At 39.0% G+C, this 20940-nt stretch overlaps 1 protein-coding gene across 1 annotated transcript in view; it reads left to right on the top strand.

Annotated features, from left to right (window-relative positions):
* Wdr24 (WD repeat domain 24) overlaps positions 1–20940 on the top strand; it is a 351891-nt gene that overhangs the window by 148861 nt on the left and 182090 nt on the right. The gene's annotated exons all lie outside the window — the stretch shown is intronic.

Genomic DNA, 20940 nt, shown 5'->3' with positions numbered 1-20940 from the left:
TCAGTGACAAGTCATTGTTCTATTATAATAGACAGGTGTCGTGACTCAAGCCTTTATGATGCCAATATATCAATATCAGAGTGTATAGGATGCAGTGGATTTCCTGCAAATTTTGCGAATCACATTGTCTTGGTGTTGTAGTTATGGCGGTTGTATGTGGCTCAGAACTTCTAGCCAGTTTGATGGAGTAGTCTTTATTGGTCCAGAAATACATTGTCTGATTCAGGATAGTATTCAATTAATTTAATGTGTGCACTCTTCAGCCAGACAGCTGAGCAGTATTTGGCAGTTGAGTAAATGACACCCAGAGGAGATGTCCTTAATGTGGGAGCACAAGTCCACCAGGTTGTTCTAGCAAGTTTATGCAGTATGCTATTTCTAGTCCTGAGTTTCACAGCAATATTAGAGAGATGGCTATTAAAGGAGAGGTTATGTCTAGCTACTTCGGATTAAAATTGTGCAGTAGTATGTTCCCATATAGTGGCACTCTTAAGATGTTTCATGCCATGCTGTTGTTCAAATGGAAACAGCATCTTTCAGTCTTGGTAGTGCTTGGAATAAGATGTCACTTCTCAAAGTGGTTTAGCTCCTCTAGGTCGCTATTTAGTTAGTATGTGTTCTATAGTACAGAAGTTCTGGTGTTGGGATGATGTGATGCATAGATCATCAGCATGCGCGAATTTTCTAGATGTCCTTGGAAGGTCAGAAATATACAAAAATATGAAGTATGAATAGAAGAGGGGCCAGAACTGACCCCTGTGGAAGTTCATTATTAAGTGTTCTTGTCTTGCTCATATCATCATCTATAACTACTTGTATTGTTCTATTAGACAGAATAGCATTGATCAGATGGGTCATTTTTTTACATTTCAGTATTTTAAGGAGATGCTGGTAGATGCCGTTGGTGTAGTTGCACTCAGTTTGTGGATTGAGTGCTGAAGACAGTTATTTAAAAGCAGGTGCCCTCCCTTGATGAGTCTTTGGACTCCCTGGAGGTGTCAAATAATAATAATAATAAAAACCTGTTTCTCACTCACTTGCTCACACTCTCCTTATACAGCTTCCAGGGATAACCTCTTATTCTCCTACCATTTTATGAAAAAAAATTTTAACATTAATCTTATAACATCCCCTTATCAATTTGAATGTCTCTCTATCATATTACCCTTCTTCCTCCTGAGTGGCCTCATCAGAGCATTATATAATGGAACCAGAAACTCCTTACTTCTACAAGTCAGTGTCCTCTGCATCGTTTTCAGAATTCATTGTGTTTTCCTCACTTTGTCAATATGTCCTCTAAATTTTAGATCCATATTCGCAATCACCCCCAAATCTCTTATTTTCTCCACCTCCAACAATATATCCCACCAAGAGTAAATTCTACATCCTATCTATGTTTTCCAAATTTTAAAATCTTACATTTTTGTAAACATTGAACTGACATCTCCACTACGTTGACCATTTACTCAGTCCATTCAAGTCTTCTTGTAAGACTACAACATCTGCTGTACTTCTCGTAGTTCGTTCCAACTTTGCATCATCTACATTATCCTGATTCAAATCTTCTTCAATATCATTAACATACTGGTTAAACAGCAGTAAGCCTAAAACAGACCCCCTGAGACTACTTTCCTCTTTTGGGATATTGCTTTCCCACACTCAGTTTGTTGATATCTATCAGACACTGAATCTCCAATCCAATGCACTAGTCTAGTATCCAACCTCATGTGCTCTAGTTTGACTATCAACTTATCATATAGTAAACTAGTAAAGGCCTTTGCAAAGTCTACTGTTTCCCTCACTCTCATCCAATGCAGCTGTCACCTTACTGTAATAAGCAAATAGATTAATAAAACATGACCTCCCTTTAGCACATCTGTGCTGTCCATCAAAGGTAATACCGCTGTTATCAACCCAATTCTAGATGCTGGTTCTCACCACCAGCTTCTCAAACACTTTAGCCACTACACCTAACACATAGATTGGCTTATAATTTGATGCTTGAGTTCTGTTATCTCCCTTATGAAGCAGTAAAATCTTGCCCTCCTTCTACTCATTTGGAACTTGATGCAATGTAAGACTCGTATTAAACAAATATGTCAAGGTACATGTCAACTCCCTCTCATATTCCTTCAAAATACGTGGTGATATATCAATTCCCACAGCCTTATAAACATTGAGTTTGCTTAATTCTGCATATACAACTTATTCTCCTCCTCATCAACTGCTGTCATATCTCCATGATTGGGGAAGAGTTTGATTTATCTAACCTCATTAATTTCCTGCAATCCAGTATCATGAGTATGATTCAAAGTTATGCAGTCTTTTCCGAAGTGCAAAAGCTTATGTTTGCAACATTAAATTGACAACTACTATTCACCTGCCCATATTGTCAATTTATGTAAATGATCCTCCAGGATATCACCATCACCTTTATCAACTATTGGCCTTTCCAGTTTTGCATCATTAGCAAACAACTGAATATCCCTCCTTAAATCATTCCTTATATCATTAATATACAAATTAAAAGTAGAGACCCTAATACATAGCCTTGATGAAATTCACCAGTCATCCTCATTGGCCTTGATTCCACTCCACCATATATTACTGTCTGTCAACTCTCCTACACATTGGGCAACTGTTTGTGGTAGTCAGGACCTTCCAATGATGGCACTAGCTCTTTTCATTCTTCTTTTTTTTTTCTTTTGCTTCCCATATTCTTCTCATTGCTTCTCAGAGTCTTTATTTACTATCCTGTCTTCCAGACAACAGTCACTGGGATCCAACCTTCTGCTGTCATGTTTGCCATGCGGTGTTGACTCATGGCCATCCAGAAAAGGGGGATCCGGGTGGTGTTGCACTACTTTGGGCTATGTTTCAGTAAGACAAGTAATCCTGAATAGTAGTGGTCTTGCCTTCACTGGTCAATGGTGTTGCAGTGTCCAACTCTGTATTCAAGGGACAGGGCCCAATGATTGCTGTGGTGCCCGTATAGCATCCAAGATAACCCTGAATGGTGAGTGAGCATGAATGTGTGGCTCCGTGTCGGGCAGCTCAGTAGCAAAAAAAATCCCTCAAGCATGAATTCTTCATCCTCAGATATTCCAGGGTCCACCTTCCCAAGGTCCCATCCATGTACAGATACTGTAGAAAAATCATTTGATTGCAGAAGTAAGCAACAAAAGATTTTCTCATCCATTGATCTCATCATCATCAGGTGAAAAGCCAATAGAAAAAATCTCACCCTTCTTTATTCAAATGAGTTTAGAATGACTGGTAGGATCTTCCAAAACAGTAAGAAACTATGTTCTGGTGATATTTCTGTGGAAATATCATTGGGTGGAATATCATTTATGATAACACCTTATAATACACTAAACTCATTTAGAGGAGTGATATCAGAACGGGATAGGAGATATGTTCAGAACTTAAAGATGAAGGAGTGACAGGTGCCAAGGTGCATTCTGGTATATAGGGATGATTCTCTGGTTCTGACTAGGGACATCGTACTTACTTTCAATGCACTCAGACTTCCAGCATCTGTAAAAGCAGGTTATCTCAACTGTTCTGTTAGGCTCTGCATCCCTAATCCCATTGAGATGCCTTTAAATATCTGAATGCTCAAACTGCATGTCATGGCTATACTATCTGTGCTGAATGTAGCAGTAAAGAACATGATAATAAATCTTGCTCTGCCAAGAAAGTTAAATGTGCTAACTGTCAGGGAGATCATCTAGCATTCTCCCATGCTGACTTGCATGCAGTGAAAAGAATGAAAAAGAAATACAAAAGATAAAAACAAAACAGAACAAAATATATCATATAAGAATGCAATATAGAGGTTAGTTACCATTATATCTGTCTGGAAATCCTCTTATACTGAGAAGATGGCAGTTAAGAAAACATCAAAAACATTTCAGACATGTACGAGGCATGTTCAAAAAAGACCGAACTTTTTAAATAATGTGCCAACCAGCACAGAGAGCGTGCTGTGGCTACTGCACACCTTGCGTTAGGTTTTGACAACAAACTGCCATTTGCCCTGATAAGAGAACTGCATGCCATCACAGAAAGTGCATTCCATCAATGGAAAAAATGTTGGGAATGGTGTATCGCCAGTTGAGGGGAACTACTTTGAAGGGGGACAGTGCTTAAAATGTTGTAAAATGAGCAATAAAATCTTTATAGCAAACGTTTGGTCTTTTTTTGAACATATGTTGTATATCTATTCGGCCATTGGATAATTTCACCATACCTGATCATTATGATGATGCGTGCTTCTTTGTGGAGTACATCAGTCACACGAATTATGGTTTCTCTCTCTTGAAGTAACTCCAGAAATATCCCTTTCGATGAGAATCCACTTGTGAAGAAAATTATAACAAGTTTATCACTGAAAGATAAACCACCAGATAACTCCACAAAAAAATTAATAAAAAATAAGGATACTTCTGTATCCATCAAAGTGAGTTAAACTCACCAAATGATCCTGACACATCAGATGATGTATTAAACATTTTTCCACAAGAAGAGATGGTCACTGGCCTTTTCATGCTTTCCTAAATCAACAGATAAATATATCCTGATAGAGTAAGCTCCCAACTTCTTGGAAATTAGACAAATGTATGAAGTCAAAAGAACATGTAAATTTTTATAGTGATACTGTTATGGTTTCTACCAGAATATCAGTGGTATCAAGGTTCTGCTACAGACACACAAATCCTTTTCTTTCTGTCTGCAGAAAGATATTTAAAGCCCAGTGAGGACCCCACCTTAAGGCATTTCACTTGTCCTGATCAATCATACTTCTTATCAGTGTGTCCAGCTTAACACTGCTCTGGAAGCAGTAGCCAATTGCCTCTCTGGGATTTCTTATTATAATATGTTCCATTTATTTTACTACTGGGTTCCGAGTTAAATGAGATCATCTTTGATAATCTTAATTGCAAATGGCTGAGCCTATACTCCTTATGAGTGACTTTAAATGAACACAATATTTTGTGTGGTGGGCTAATATGAATGAAAACAAGAATATATTATTGAGTATATGCTTGACAATAATTATCTCTTCCTTCTTGATAATAGTCAGTACCATGTTCCATAACCCTATCTGCTTGTATTTCACAATAGATCTTACGATCTTCTACACTGCCATTCTTCAACTATTCATATGGGATGTCAAAGGGAACATACTTAGAAGTGATGATTTTCTTGTGATTTGCACTGTGTCCTGACAAGAACCATGTTCTCCTGCATGGATGCCCATGTGGAAAATTGATCAGGTTAACTGGAATACTTTTTTCCATCTTGCAAAATTACTGCTGAAGCAGTGAGTCAAACACCTATCAATAAAGCAGTGATGTATGTTGCAGATTGTATTGTTCAAGCAGCAACAACTGTGGGTTCCAAAAACATCATCTCAATTTCGATTGTATCCAAAATCCAAAGCCTTAGTGGAATCCTGAGTGCCACGCAACCAAAAAAAGATCAAGACAGAGCATGGGGTATATTTTGTAGATACCTTACCACATCAAATTTCTTTCAAACGTGCTCAGGCCAAAACACATTTGTTTTGACTATGATGTTTGATGTAATCTTAGATCCAATTTATGTCATCTATTAATCAAACAACCAGTAAAAATTGAATACATAAAATGTGGAAAAACGTTTGCTGAACCCAAAGGCATTGCAGATACTTAGGGAGAAAAGTTTGCTAGAATCTCAGCAACAGTCTTATATTCTCCTGAATTTTTAATATTCAAAGAAAAATAAGAGAAACAGCAGCTAACCTTTTCTACATATGGTTTAGAGGATCTGCATTTCTTACCATGCTACATAATTCAGAGGAGGAGTTTCTGTATTCTTGGTATAATCAGTTGTCATTGCCATCCCAAAGCCAGAAAAGGATCCCATACAAACAAACAATCAATTATTGACTCATCACTCTGACCAGTAGTCTTCATAAGATATTGGAGAAAATGGTAACTCCAGACTTCTCTCCAACACACATTGTGGCTTTCATAGACATCATTAGACACGAGATCATTTTGTCCACTTAGAAACATGCATAAGAACATCTGGTTCCAGTGTTCTTTGACATGGAAAAAGGTTATGACACAGTGTGGAGATATGGAATATTGAATGAGACCTCTATAACATAGGTCTCAGAGGCAATCTTTCTGCTTTTATTAAAAATTTTGTTTAGCCAAGTCCAGGTTGGAAGTATGGTATATTGGCCATATGATCAAGAAGAGGATATTCCCCAAGGCCATGTCTTGAGTCTGACAATCATTGAGTAGCTATCTCCCACAGTGTGATTTCACAATTTACTATCACTCTTGTAACACGAGGGTAATTGAAAGAATAACTTCAACAAGTAATTGATTGTCTCTCTTAATGGGCTCTTTGTAATGGGTTTAAGTTTTCAGCAGAAAAAAGTGTTTATGTACGCTTTTGTCAAAAACACACTCTTCTCCCAGATACTGAGTTAAGAATCAAATGAAGTATTATTTCAGTAGCAACACAAGGCAAATTCTTAGCCTTATCTTTGACAGAAGGCTTGCATTCTTGCATGCATTTGTCAACTAAGAGAAACATGCATGAGAGCATTGAATCTCTTTTGCATTCTATTCTCTACTGAATGGGGTGTGGATTAATCTTGGTTGCTTCACCATTATCATGCACTTATATGTTCAAAGCTGGATTATGGGTCACAAATGAGCAGTTCTGCAAGGCAAGGGCGTTTGATCCTATTCATCAAGGTATTCAGATTGTTGTTGGTACTTTTGCTTTTTTTTTGCATGTTGTTCATTCAAAGTCTATATGTTGGAGCAAACAAACAGTCATTTCCAGAGCCTTCAACATGAACTAGTATCTTTTGTCTACATTGGGGGTCTCAATGTTACACACATCAGACTGCCCTATGTCCCTTTGGTATGTGTTAAAGAGATTATGCAAGTTGTTAGCATAGATGTTGAAGCGTACCTGAACTAAACATAATAGCACATCTCCATGGCAGGTTTACACTCCATCATGCAACCTCTCACTGTGCCAACTAAGAAAGTCTCACACTCCACATCTGTTTGCATGCATTTCTTTAATGTGTAAGCATAACACTGATTTCCTTCCATTCTATTCATAACTGGTAATTAGTTTATGGAATTAACAACGCATATAAAGTATATTAATTAAAGGTAACTTTAATGAATAACGTCTATATTTCGGCAGCATCACGTTGCCATCTTCAGGAACATAAAGATATGGTATGTGCACGCAGGCAATGACAAAAGCAAATGAGGAAGAAAGCAAGAAACTAATATTGTTCCTAAAGTCCTAATGGTGCCCTCCTGCGGGCTAATTTGGTTGTATTGGCAGTTGGGCTGAAGTTCTCATAATGTAAGTCTCCCAAATTTGGGATAGTTTCATGGACCCAAATTTGTTGAGGTTAGGAACGTTTTTTTAGAGCTGCTGATGATTCCTTGAATAATCTTTCGTATTTAAACTTGCTGCAGTGTATTATTTTTGTTTTTTTCCAACGAATTCTATGGTGGGTATCTAAGGCATGGTCTACATCCAGTTTCATCTACTGGTGAAACTGGATGTAGTCTTTATGTTCTGAAATCCTGATATTTGCTGTTCTGCCTGTTTGGCCAAAGTAGGACAATTTGCAGCTGCAAGGGACCTGGTATACACCAGGTAGGTCTAGGGGAAGTGGTTGGTCTTTGGTAGAGCAGATAAGGGATGCCAACTTTTTATATGGTCTGTAACAGGAAGTAAGGTCATATTTTTTGAGGATATTGGTTATTTTCTCAGAGGTGCCCTGGATGTAGGGGATGGTGATAGATTTGGTGTAATCTTTCTTGTGTGTGTGTGTGTGGGGGGGGGTTGTGGTTTACTGGTTTTAGTATTTTTTGGGGGGTTATAGCCATTGGCTAAGAAAGTGTTGAGGATGTGGTTTAGTTCAGTAGTTAGGGCCTTGTCATCTGAGCAGATTAATTTTGTCCTGTTATATAGTGTTTTTATAACTCCATATTGTTGTGAGGGGGGGGGGGGGTGCTGGTGAATGTATCTGCCAGTATGGGTGGGTTTTCTGTAAACAGAGAAAACCAAAGATCCATCAAGCTGGTGAGTGATTAAAGTGTCTAGGAAGGGGAGGGTGTTGTTTTCCTCTTTTTCTAAGGTGAACTGGACTCTGGGGTATTGGTTGTTTAAGTGTGTTAGGAAGGAGTGGAGTGTGTCTGAGCCATGTGGCCAAATAGCGAACACATCATTCATGTAACGAAGCCAAATAGTGGGTTTTTGTGGGGGCGGAGTTTAAGGCATTCTCTTCAAAGGTCTCCATAAAGAAATTGGCCAAGGGTGGGAAAAGTGGTGAACCCATGGCTGTCCCCTCTATCTGTTTGTAGAACTTTCCTTGTCAGACGAAATAGCCTGAGTTCATTGTGAACTGAAATAGGGCTGAGATATTGGGAGGAAACTTGGCTTGGATGAGCTCTAGGGTTTCTTTGAGTTGGACATTAGTGAATAGGGAGGAGACGTCAAAACTGACCATTATGTCAGTGTGTTGGAGTGAGAGGTTTTCTATACCGGCTTTAAAGTGGGCTGAGTTTTTTATGTGTGATGGTGTGTTGCCAGTATAGTGTGTGTGAGTGTTTTGGCTAAATGTTTGGCTAATTTATATGTGGGGGAATCAATGCCATCCAATATGGGACGTAATGGTACATTTTGTTTATGTATTTTTGGGAGTCCATATAATCGGGGGGGGGGGCGGGTCTAGAATTATAAGGTTTTAGTTTGTTAGTGACTTCCACAGACCAAGAAGTAACGTTCTTAAGGAGTCTGTGGAGAGTTCTAATCTGAGAGCTGGTAGGATTATATTCAATAGGGAGGTAAGTAGTATGGTCTAGTACTAAAGCAATTAAGCTTACCTTTGTAGTCCTTTTGATTGAGCACCACAGTGGTGTTTCCATTATCCGTTTTGGTGATTACTATTTTTTTGTTATTCTTCATTTCTTGTAGGGCTGCATATTCGTCTTTGGATAAGTTGGTTTTTGGAGGTTTGGCTTTAGTGAGAACACTGACTACATCCAGTGTGACGTTGTTGGCGATATGGTTAGGACGGTTGCGAATCCCACATTCTATTTGTATCATGATTTCCTCAGCAGGACTGGCATATACATTGACCAGCAATCCCCCCCCCCCCCTCACAACAATATGGGGTTATAAAAACACTATATAACAGGGCAAAATTAATCTGCTCAGATGACAAGGCCCTAACTACTGCACTAAACCACATCCTCAACACTTTCTTAGCCAATGGCTATAACCCCAAAAAAATCCAAAAAATACTAAAACCAGTAAACCACAACCCCCCCCCCCCCCCTTCCACATGAAATATTACACTAAATCTATCACCATCCCCTACATCCAGGGCGCCTCTGAGAAAATAACCAATATCCTCAAAAAATATGACCTTACGTCTTGTTACAGACCATATAAAAAGTTGGCATCCCTTATCCGCTCTACCAAAGACCAAACACTTACCCTAGACCTACCTGGTGTATACCAGGTCCCTAGCAGCTGCAAATTGTCCTACTTTGGCCAAACAGGCAGAACAGCAAATATCAGGATTTCAGAACACAAAGACTACATCCAGTTTCACCAGTACAGTCGCTCTGGGCTGGCAGACCATGCCTTAGATACCCACCATAGAATTCGTTGGAAGAAAACCAAAATAATACACCCCAGCAAGTTTAAATACGAAAGATTATTCAAGGAATCAGCAGCAGCTTTAAAAAACGTTCCTAACCTCAACAAATTTGGGTGCATGAAACTACCCTCAAATTTGGGAGACTTACAATATGAGAACTTCAGCCCAACTGCCAAGACAACCAAATTAGCCTGCCAGAGGGCACCATTAGGACTTTAGGAACAATATTAATTTCTTGCTTTCTTCCTCATTTGCTTTTGTTAGTGCCTGCGTGCACATACCATATCTTTATGTTCCTGAAGATGGCAATGTGATGTTGCCGAATTCAGGAACATTAAAGTTACCTTTAATTAATATACTTTATATGCGTTGTTAATTCCTTAAACTAATTACCAGTTATATATGACAAACGTATAAGCCTTGCTACTAGAATTCCATTCTATTCTGATGGCTCAAAATCTAAGACTGCTGTTGGTTTTGCTGCTGTATTTCCTGACTTTATCATATCCAATTGGATCTCACTTGATTGCAGTAATTATACAGCAGAGATGCATGCAGTTCAGCTTGCACTTGTGTATATAAAAGAAAACTCCTATCAAAAGTGTCTGATTTATACAGACACTTTTTGAGTTCTTTGTAGGCTATCTCCTCTTCTGTGTACAATCCACACATCCAGTGCTTTGCAAGTTTCTACAACTTGCAAAGCACTGGATGTGTGGATTGTACAAGCTACATTAGAATTAAATGCATTGAAGCTTCAGATGCATCTGCTTGGTATGCTTATATTTTTTCCATGTTCTGTATTTCAGTCTCCTGTATGACTGCAGGTAGTTTATAAGATCAACACTAATTAACCATTGGCAGTCATCATGGTATGAAGCAATGACAAATAAATTGCATGAGATTAAATTTGAAATTAAGACATTGGCAGTCTAGTCAACATAAAGACAGAAGAGAAGAAGTTGTTCTTGCTAGGTTCCACATAGGTCATAGTCATCTAATGCATTCTTATCTTCTGAGGGCTGATGACCCATCTATGTGTGAACAATGCACCATGCATCTTTTACTGTGCCCTCTGCAGTAATTCTGTTTATATGTAGAGTATTATAAGGTATAATACCAGGGTATTATAAGATCAGTAAGGATAATGGAGGCAGTTTACCTTTGACCACACAATCGGCCATATGGATAAAATATACGCTCCTCATACACTTCGTATCCATCTTATATTTCAATGTAATATCAATGGTGTTACAATTTTAATATGCACTTTGCATCCATAGTAACCTTGACATCTATAGACATCATGGCCAGTTGGGTGGTTAATAGATGGTAGGAAAGTGGATAACTTCCATGCTGGTTTGAAAGTAGTATATAGATTGGATTTGTAGAAAATCCATGCTGTTTGTTCAGAAGTATCCTTTAAGTTAGTATTGAAGTCCTGTTAACATCCGATTGTAGTCTGGCTAAAAAAAAAAAATTCCATTTGACATCCATAGACGCTGTACAGTCACTCCCATACCTCACTGGGTTTTTGGAGTGAAGTCTGCAGCAGGAATAAGTGGTAGGGTGTTGCAGATTCCCTTTCCCCACAGTGTTTGTAGGATAATCACAAACATCCATGCCCATGGCAGGATACGAACCTGCAGCCTCTTGGCTGGAGAGCAGACATGCTAACCACTTGGCCAACGATTCCTGAAGGATGACAATTCTCGATTATTTTTTGGATAATGGTTTCTTTAAATTCATTAGATCCCAATGTGATTTTTATTATGTTTAATTTTGACTACAGAAAGTCAGAGGAACAAATTGTACATGCTCTGTATACAAAACGTTTGATGATATTTGTCTTTTGTGAATGATGATGATGTGAAATTGGCTGCGTATACCTGCTAGTGAAAGAAAGCTTCCTGTAGATGGAAAATTTAATATTGACTGACGGATTGTTAGGGTATCCAGGATGAGAAGACTGTTGTTAGATTCATGCTCTACAGTGAACTTCAATCATGGATTATGCAGTCTCCCATCTGTAGATACCAAGGTTCAAACTTTATATTTAGTGATAACTAAATACTTAAGGAATTGACAGCGTACACTAGAAATATAAATAAAAACAACTTTAATATATACTTTCCGATATTTTGGCAACGTCACGTTGCCATCTTCATGGGAACTTAAGATAAAGACACATGCACACAAGCACTACATAACAGCAAATGAGAAACGAAGCAAGGAAGCTACCGTTTTCCTAAAGTCCTTATGGTGTCCCCCCTGGCGGGCTGTATTAGGTGTTCTTGGCCTTTGGGCAGAAGTTCTTCTGATATCTGTTTCCAAAATTTGGGGCAGTCTCATGCATCCAAATTTGTTGAGATTTGGCATGTTCCTAAGGGCTGAGGCTGATTCCATGAATAGTCTTTCATATTTGAACTTGCTGCGGTGTATTACTCTGGCTTTCTTCCACCTTATTCTGTGGCGAGTATCCAGAGCATGGTCTGCAAGCCCAGAGTGGCTGTACTGATGAAATCGGATGTACTCCTTGTGCTCTGAGATTCTGATATTTGCTGTCCTGCCTGTTTGGCCAAAGTAGGACAATTTACAGCTGCAAGGGACCTGGTATACACCAAGTAGGTCTAGGGGAAGTGGTTGGTCTTTAGTGGAGCGGATAAAGGATGCCAATTTTCTATATGGTCTGTAACAAGAGGTCAAGTCATGTTTTTTTAGGATTTTGTTGATTTTTCCGAGGTACCTCAGATGTAGAGAATGGTGATGGATTAGAGTAATCTTTTTTGTGAAGGGGGGGAGAGGTTGTGGATAACTGGTTTTAGTATTTTTTTGTGGGGGGGGGGTAGCCATTGGCTGAGAAAGTGTTAAAGGATGTGATTTAGTTCAGTAGTTAGGGCTTGGTCATTTTAACAGATTAGTTTTGCCCTGTTGAATAGTGTCTTAATAACTCCATATTGTTGTGAGGGGCCAGGGATTGTTGGTGAATGTATCTGCCTGTATGGGTGGGTTTTCTGTAAACTGAGAAAACCAAGGTTCCATCAGGTTGGCAGGTGACTAGTGTGTCTAGGAAGGGGAGGCTATTGTTTTTCTCTTTTTCCAGGGTGAACTTGATTCTAGGGTGTTGGTTGTTTAAGTGTGATAAGAAGGAGAGGAATGTATCCGGGTCATGCCGCAAAATAGTGAACACATCATCAATATAGGGAAGCCATATGGTAGGTTTTTGTGGGGCAGAGTTTAAGGCTTTCTCTTCAAAAGTCTCCATATAAAAGTTGACCAAGGGTGGGGAGATTGGAGAACCCATGGCTGTCCCCTTTGTTTGTTTGTAGAATTTTCCTTGCTAAACAAAATAGCCTGAGTTCATTGTGAACTGAAATAGGGTTGTGATATCGGGAGGAAATTTAGCTTGGATTAGCTCTAAGGATTCTTTGAGTGGGACATTTGTGAATAAGGAGACATCAAAACTGACCATTATGTCATTATATTGGAGTGTAAGGTTTTTCTATACTTTTGAAGTGCAGCCCACTTCAAAGTAATAAAAGTATTGCTTTTGAAGTGGGCTGAGTTTTTTTATGTGTGATGGTGTGTTGTTACCAGTATAGTGTGAGAGCACTTTGGCTAAATATTTAGCTAGTTTGTAAGTGGGGGAATCAATGCCATCCACTATGGGACTTAATGGCACATTTTCTTTATGTATATTTTGGAGCCCATATATATGGGGGGGGGTCTAGAGTTATATGGTTTTAGTCTGTTAGTAATCTCCACAGGCCAAGAATTGACCTTCTTAAGGAGCCTATGGAGTTTTCTAATTTGTGAGTTGGTGGGATTGTATTCAGTGGGAAGTTAAGTAGCTCAATCTAATAATAAAGCCTTAAGCTTACCTGTGTAGTCATTATGATTGAGTACCACAGTGGCATTCCCCTTATATGCTTTGGTGATAACTATTTCTTTGTTTTTCTTCAATTCCTGTAGAGACTTGTATTCACTAATGAATATATTTTGGTTTTTGGTGGTTTTGCTTTTGTGAGAACACAGGCTACATCCAGTCTAATATCATTGGCAATGTGCTTTGGAAGGTGGCAAATCCCGCATTCAATCTGGATTTCAGTCAATATCAATCATATCACCTCTTTTCCACCTATCAACCAATTTCTGCAACCCACAAATCTTCAACTTGTTGTCATAAGGTTCATTCCATAGATAAATTCTGTTATGAAATGCAGTCATTTTAGGAACATGTGATAGGTAATCACTAGGTGATTATTCTCTATGCAAAAAATAACTAGTACTATTGTTTCACCTATGCTGTAATTTGTATAATAATTGTATTAGGGAAACATTTATTATTATTATTATTAGGGGTATCTTCATGGAGTCAGTAGACTCATCGTGGGAGACCCAAACTATCAAAACAATATCTACATTTAGATCTCCTCCTGAGATTTTTATTTAATAAGGTTAAAACACCTTATGGTAACTTGTTTTGGTAAAATACTTACAAGCTCTGCATTACTAAATCTTGGTATTTCTAGCCTGGCTCCCACTGATGAGACCTCAATAAAGGTCGAAACCGGTCTGGGTAGTGGTTCCTTGCCTTTAATACAAAACAGCATACATCCCCTTCTTGGAGATGTGTTTTGGCATTAAGGGTAAATATTAAGATTAGTGATCAGAGCTTGCTCCACCTTTACCACGAGTTGCCTTGGTCTTGCACTACCTGTGGGATCAGCTAGTCTTGCATCAATTGCAGGTGCAAACTTGACATTTTGTCTGTTTGCTCACTTGGGAAAAATGGAGTAAAACCAAGTTTAAAATTGCTTGGTATTGGTATCTTTAACATAATTATACCCAAGCCAAAAATACTTTCTACAATATCTATCATATCTGTTCTTGAATTCATTTACAGACGAAGAACTCACAACCGAGTCAGGCAATGCATTCCACTCATTCACCCCCCCCCCCCCAGGCGAAAAATCTCGTTCTCACAACACTTGTTAACCACACTTTTCCTTAATAATCCCGGGATGACCTCTTGTTCTTCCATCACTATCACACAGCTAAAACATTTCCCCTGCATCAGTCTTATAAAAACCTTTTAATAATTTAAATGTTTCTATCATATCCCCTCTTCTTGGCCCATCAACCAACCTCTGCAATCCACAAGCTCTCAATCTATCAATATAGGGAGCATTTTTTACATCACTCACCAACCTAGTCACTCTCCTCTGAACTCTTTCCACAACCACCTCATCTCCAAGGAATCCAGTAATCCAAATGTGGAAGTATCAAGGTTTTATAAAGTGGAATAATAACCTTTTTATCTCTGAATGTTAGTGTGTTCCTCAATAACCAAGAAATCCTATGTGCAATCTTGGACACCTTAGCAATGTGTCACCTGAACTTCATCTCCCTATCTACCAACACCCATAAGTCCCTAGCTTCATCAATCTCTTGGAGTACCGTTCCATCAATGTAATACACAGCTGGTAATCTTTTAATCCCAAAATGCATAACTTTACACTTTTCCACATTGAACTGACATCCATTTCCTTTTGCCCATTTTACCAGCTTATTTAAATCATCCTGCAAACTCTCAATATCAGCTTGATTTTTTATTGCGCTACCCAACCTTGTATCATCAGCAAACAACTGAATGTCTTCCTTTAAGCCATTTCCTATATCATTTATGTACAAATTAAACAACAATGGCCCAAGCACAGAGCCCCAAGGAACACCACTGGTCACCTGGACTCTTCTCCTCCATACACCACTTTCTGGTATCTCTTCATGAGCCATTCTGTTATCCATATCACCAGTTTAGAATCCATTCCCATCTGCTTCAATTTGCCCAACAGTATTCCATGAGGTATCCTGTCAAAAGCCTTAGCAAAATCCAGAAGTTCCACTGTGTAGCCATTTCCTTTGTCCAACTCAAATTTCATTCTATTATAAAAAGCTAATAAATTGCTAAGACAGGATCGACCTTTAACAAAACCATGTTGGCTCCTATAGAGTATCATATCCTGATCCGCCCATTCTTGAATTTTGTCTTTAACCAACTTTTCCAATACTTTTACCCCCACTCCTGTGATGGTGATTGGTCTGTAATTAACTACCGCAGTTCTAGAGCCACCTTTATGCAAAGGAACTATTTTGCCTTCCTTCCACTCCCTAGGGACCATACAAGAGATCAAACTTAAGTTAAATAACGAAGTAGGATGCATTGACAATTCCTTTACACAATCACGCAACACCCAAGCTGATATTCCATCTATACCGACAGCAGTATTCGCATTTAAATTTTGCAATATACTAAGTACCTCTGATTTCTTAACTTCAATTCTCACATTAGTTATTGCTACAGGTACAGAGATATTCTCACTTGTGTGATAGACTTTTGAAAAGTGATCACTCGAAACTCTGCAATTACATATGAATTGGTCACCTCGATACCTTCCAAAGTCATTCTTCTGTTTAATTGCCACATAGTGGAAGAACTTTATGGGATTACCCTTAATCTCCTTGGCTAACGTCTTCTCATAATCTGATTTAGCTTTACTTACTGTGCTGGTAACCTTTCTAGCTTGAGCCTTGTACTGCTCACTCTTGGGTGTACTGATCGGCTTGCAAAAGATGAAGGAGGGAGTTCAGGAAAATTTCATTTTCCTGAACTCCTGCTGAAGTCATCCGCTACGGTCCCAACATCTGCCTCCATGCCTAATTGCTCCAGTCTATCCCAACACTTCTCACATATGTGGATGTTTTAATTCTTCTCATTTAGCCAAACAGTCCACAGATCCTTGACATTCCTCGGTGCATACATATAACAGTTTCCGCAACGCACCCACTGCGAAAAATCCAACAAAGAACCAGACTTTTGTTGATTTATGTTATTACTTTTTTGTAATTCTCGTGGAAAGGCTTAGATGTTGGTTATCTATTTTTTACTAAATAATTTAAGGAAATTATAACGTCAACTAGGATATACATTAAAATAAATTTTAATATACTTCAATATTTTGACATTTTCAGGAAACTTAAGAACAAGACACGTGCATGCAGGCACAACAAACAGTAAGTGAGGAAGAAGCAGGAAGCTGTTATTTCTCCTAAAGCCCTAGGACAATTGGGCTGAAGGTCTTCTGATGTAGGTTTCCCAAATTTGAGGCAGTTTCATGCAGCCAAATTTGTTGTGGTTTGGATTGTTTCTTAGGGCTGAAGCTGATTCCATGAAAAGCTTTTCATATTTGTATTTACTACAGTGTGTTATCTTGGCTTTCTTCCACCATATTCTATGTCAGGTATCCAGCGCATGGTCAGTAAGACCAGAGTGGCTCTATTGGTGAAACCGGATGTAGTCCTTGTGTTCTGAAATTCTGATATTTGCTGTCCTGCCTGTTCGGCCAAAGTAGGACAGCTGCAAAGGACCTGGTATACACCAGGTAGGTCTAGGGGGCAGGAGGAGGTTGGTCTTTAGTAGAGCAGATAACGGATGCTTGTTTTTTTTAGGTCTGTAACAAGAAGTTAAGTCATGTTTTTTTAGAATTTTTGTAATTTTTTCTAAGGTGCCTCGGATATAGGGTATGGTGATGGATTTAGAGTAATCCTTGTTGTGAGGGGGGGGAAGGGAATTGTGGTTTACTGGTTTCAATATTTTTTGGATTTTTTTTTTTTGGGGGGGGGTGGATAGCCATTGGCTGAGAAAGTGTTGAGAACGTGGTTTAGTTCTGTGGTTAGGGCATTGTCATTTGAACAGATAAGTTTAGCCCTGTGTAGTTTCTCAATGACTCTATATTGTTGCAAGGAGGGGGGGGGGGGATTGTTCGTGAATGTATCTGCCTGTATGGGTGGGTTTTCTATAGACTGAGAAATCCAAGGTTCCATCAGGCTGGCAGGTGACTAGTGTGTCTAAGAAAGGAAGGCAGTTGTTTTTTTTACTTTTCCAGGGTGAATTTGATTCTGGGGTGTTGGTTGTTTAGGTGTGTTAGGAAGGAGAGGAGTGCATCGGAGCCTTGTGGCCAAATAGCAAACACATCATCAACATAGCGAAGCCAAATGGTTGGTTTTTGTGGGGCAGAGTTTAAGGCTTTCTCTTCAAAAGTCTCCATATAAAAGTTGGCCAAGGGTGGAGAGAGTGGACCCAGGATAACTTAGGTATACCGGCTCTCAAAGATGACCTTTCAAGCACTGCCACGGAATTTGGTCTGTTTTATACGACATCTCGTGCACTGCAGCGGAGAAAGAATTTAAAAAAGTAAGAGATCAACACATTAAAAAATTTGAAAATTTAAAAAACAACTCAATCTCGAAACCACAACTTCCTACCGAAACGGTAGTCAACCTTTCGTCATTTAGTGTAAAACCTGAAGCACTCGACGTCATTGCACGTGGCCACAACTTCGCCATTGTGCCCAGAAGAATACATGCTGAAGATATCATGATACGAATTGAACGTGGGATACGACACCTTCCAACCCCTTCAGCAACGATATTAGACTGGACATAGATTGTGTTTTGACCAAAGCTAAACGACCAAAAGCCAACATGCCCAGTAAGGAAATTAAATCTCTACTAGAATTAAAGAAAAACAAGAAAATAGTAATCATCAAAGCTGATAAAGGTAATGCTAGAGTATTGCTTAACCAAAAGGATTACACAGGTAAGCTGAAAGCCCTATTGTTAGATCAGGCTACTTACCTTCTTATTGAGTACAATCCCACCAACTCACAAATTCGAAAACTCCACAGGCTCCTTAAGAAGGTCACTTCTTGGTCTGTGGAAATCACTAACAAATTAAAGCCATTTAACTCCATACCCCCCCCCCCCCATATTTTTGGACTCCCAAAAATACATAAGGAAAATGTGCCATTACGTCCCATAGTGGATGGCATTGATTCCCCCACATACAAACTAGCTAAACATTTGGCGAAAGCTCTCTCACACTATACTGGCAACACACCTTCACACATGATAAAACTCAGCCACTTCAAAGCCAGCATAGAAAACCCTACACTCAAACGCCCTGACATAATGGTCAGTTTTGATATCTCCTCCTTATTCACAAATGTTCCACTCAAAGAATCCTTAGAGCTAATCCAAGGTAAATTTCCTCCTGATATCACAGCTCTATTTCAGTTCACAATGAACTCAGGCTATTTTGTTTGCAAGGAAAATTCTACAAACAAATAGAGGGGACATCCATGGGTTCTCCACTCTCCCCACCCTTGGCCAACTTTTATATGGAGACTTTTGAAGAGAAAAGCCTTAAACTCTGCCCCACAAAAACCAACCATTTGGCTTCGCTATGTTGTTCATGTGTTCGCCATTTGGCCACATGGCTCCGATGCACTTTTCTCCTTCCTAACACACTTAAACAACCAACACCCCAGAATCAAATTCACCCTGGAAGAGGAAAAAAACAACTGCCTTCCTTTTTAGACACACTAGTCACTCACCAGTCTGATGGAACCTTGGTTTTCTCAGTCTACAGAAAACCCACCCATACAGGCAGATATATTCACTAACAATCCCACCACCCCTCCTTGCAAACAATATGGAGTCATTAAGAAACTACACAACAGGGCTAAACTTATCTGTTCAAAAGACAATGCCCTAACCACAGAACTAAACCACATTCTGAACATGTTCTCAGCCAATGGCTGTCCCCTCAAAAAATCCAAAAAATATTGAAACTAGTAAACCACAACCCCCCCCCCTCCTCACGACAAGGATTACTCTAAATCCTTCACCATACCCTACATCTGAGGCACCTCGGAAAAAATTACAAAAACCCTAAAAAAACATGACTTAAATTAAAGGGATAAAAATCCCTTTTTGTTTTTCAGCCAGTATGCGAAATTCTAAGATCGAAAACTACGATCTAAGCGTTTCATGCCGACGAACTATCGGCAAATCCAAGCCTAAGTGACCACTTGGTAGTACCACACCAAGGTGTCTTTTCTTCTTAAACATGACTTAACTTCTTTTTACAGACCATATAAAAAATTGGCATCCCTTATCTGCTGTTCTAAAGACCAACCTCCCTTCCCCAAGACCTGCCTGGTGTACACCAGTCCCTTGCAGCTGTAAGCTGTCCTACTTTGGCCAAACAGGCAGGACAGCAAATATCAGAATTTCAGAACACAAGGACTATATCCGGTTTCACCAATAGAGCCACTCTGGTCTTGCTGACCATGCGCTGGATATCTGCCATAGAATACGGTGGAAGAAAGCCACGATCGTACACCGTAGTAAATACAAATATGGAAGGCTTTTCATGGAATCAGCTTCAGCCCTAAGAAACAATCCAAACCACAACAAATTTGGCTGCACGAGACTGCCTCAAATTTGGGAAACCTACATCAGAAGATCTTCAGCCCAATCGTCCAAGAATACCAACATTGCCTGCTGGGGGCACCATCAGGGTGTTAGGAGAAATAATAGCTTCTTGCTTCTTCTTCTTCACTTACTATTTGTTGTGCCTGCGTGCACGTGTCTTATTCTTAAGTTTCTTGAAAATGGCAACGTGACGTTGCCGAAATATTGAAGTATATTAAAATTTATTTTAATGTATATCCTAGTTGACGTTGTAATTTCCTTAAATTATTTAGCAAAAAAAAAAAAATACTTTTTTTGGTTTGCAACATTTTTTGTGCAATAATGACCTTCTTGGCATATTTGTGCAATAATGGCCTTCCCTTTTTCAGTTTGGATTTTTATTCATTTGTTCATTTATTTCATTTATTTTTTCCTCCCTTGTGCTCAGTATGATGTAGCATATGGAGTCATTTTAGTGCCTATTCTGAGGAAATGCAGTCATTTTGCTGCCCCGGAAAATAACTTCTACTTTTTAATGGTCATTATTGTAAGTAGTTGGCTTTGCTTCTCCTGATTAAAGTGTATCCATATTCTTCTTCTTCACCTATACTCTATGTAGTCCATTAAGGCACTGTAAAGGTGGCATTCTCTCTCTCTCCAGATGTTTTGGTCTTCGGATCTCCTTAACAAAGTGGAAAACGAAGAATTAGTCCAATTTCTAATATTATATATCCAGATGATTCTAGGTCGTCCCTGATGTCTTTTACTGGTTAAACCCTATAGTGCTAATTTAGGTAAGTTATCTGATCAAGCTAATGTGGCCCAGCCAGAACTGTTTCCGATGTTTTTTAGTGATGAGAGTTTCTTCTGTTCTAGCAATGGAGTGGATTTTCCTTCTAACCTCATCATTTGTT

This window comes from Typopeltis vanoorti, chromosome 6 (assembly GCF_054136105.1).
Source record: "Typopeltis vanoorti isolate ZY-2024b chromosome 6, IOZ_Tvanoo_1.0, whole genome shotgun sequence".
Taxonomy (NCBI): Eukaryota; Metazoa; Arthropoda; class Arachnida; order Uropygi; family Thelyphonidae; genus Typopeltis; species Typopeltis vanoorti.
This window is presented reverse-complemented; position numbering and strand designations above follow the sequence as displayed.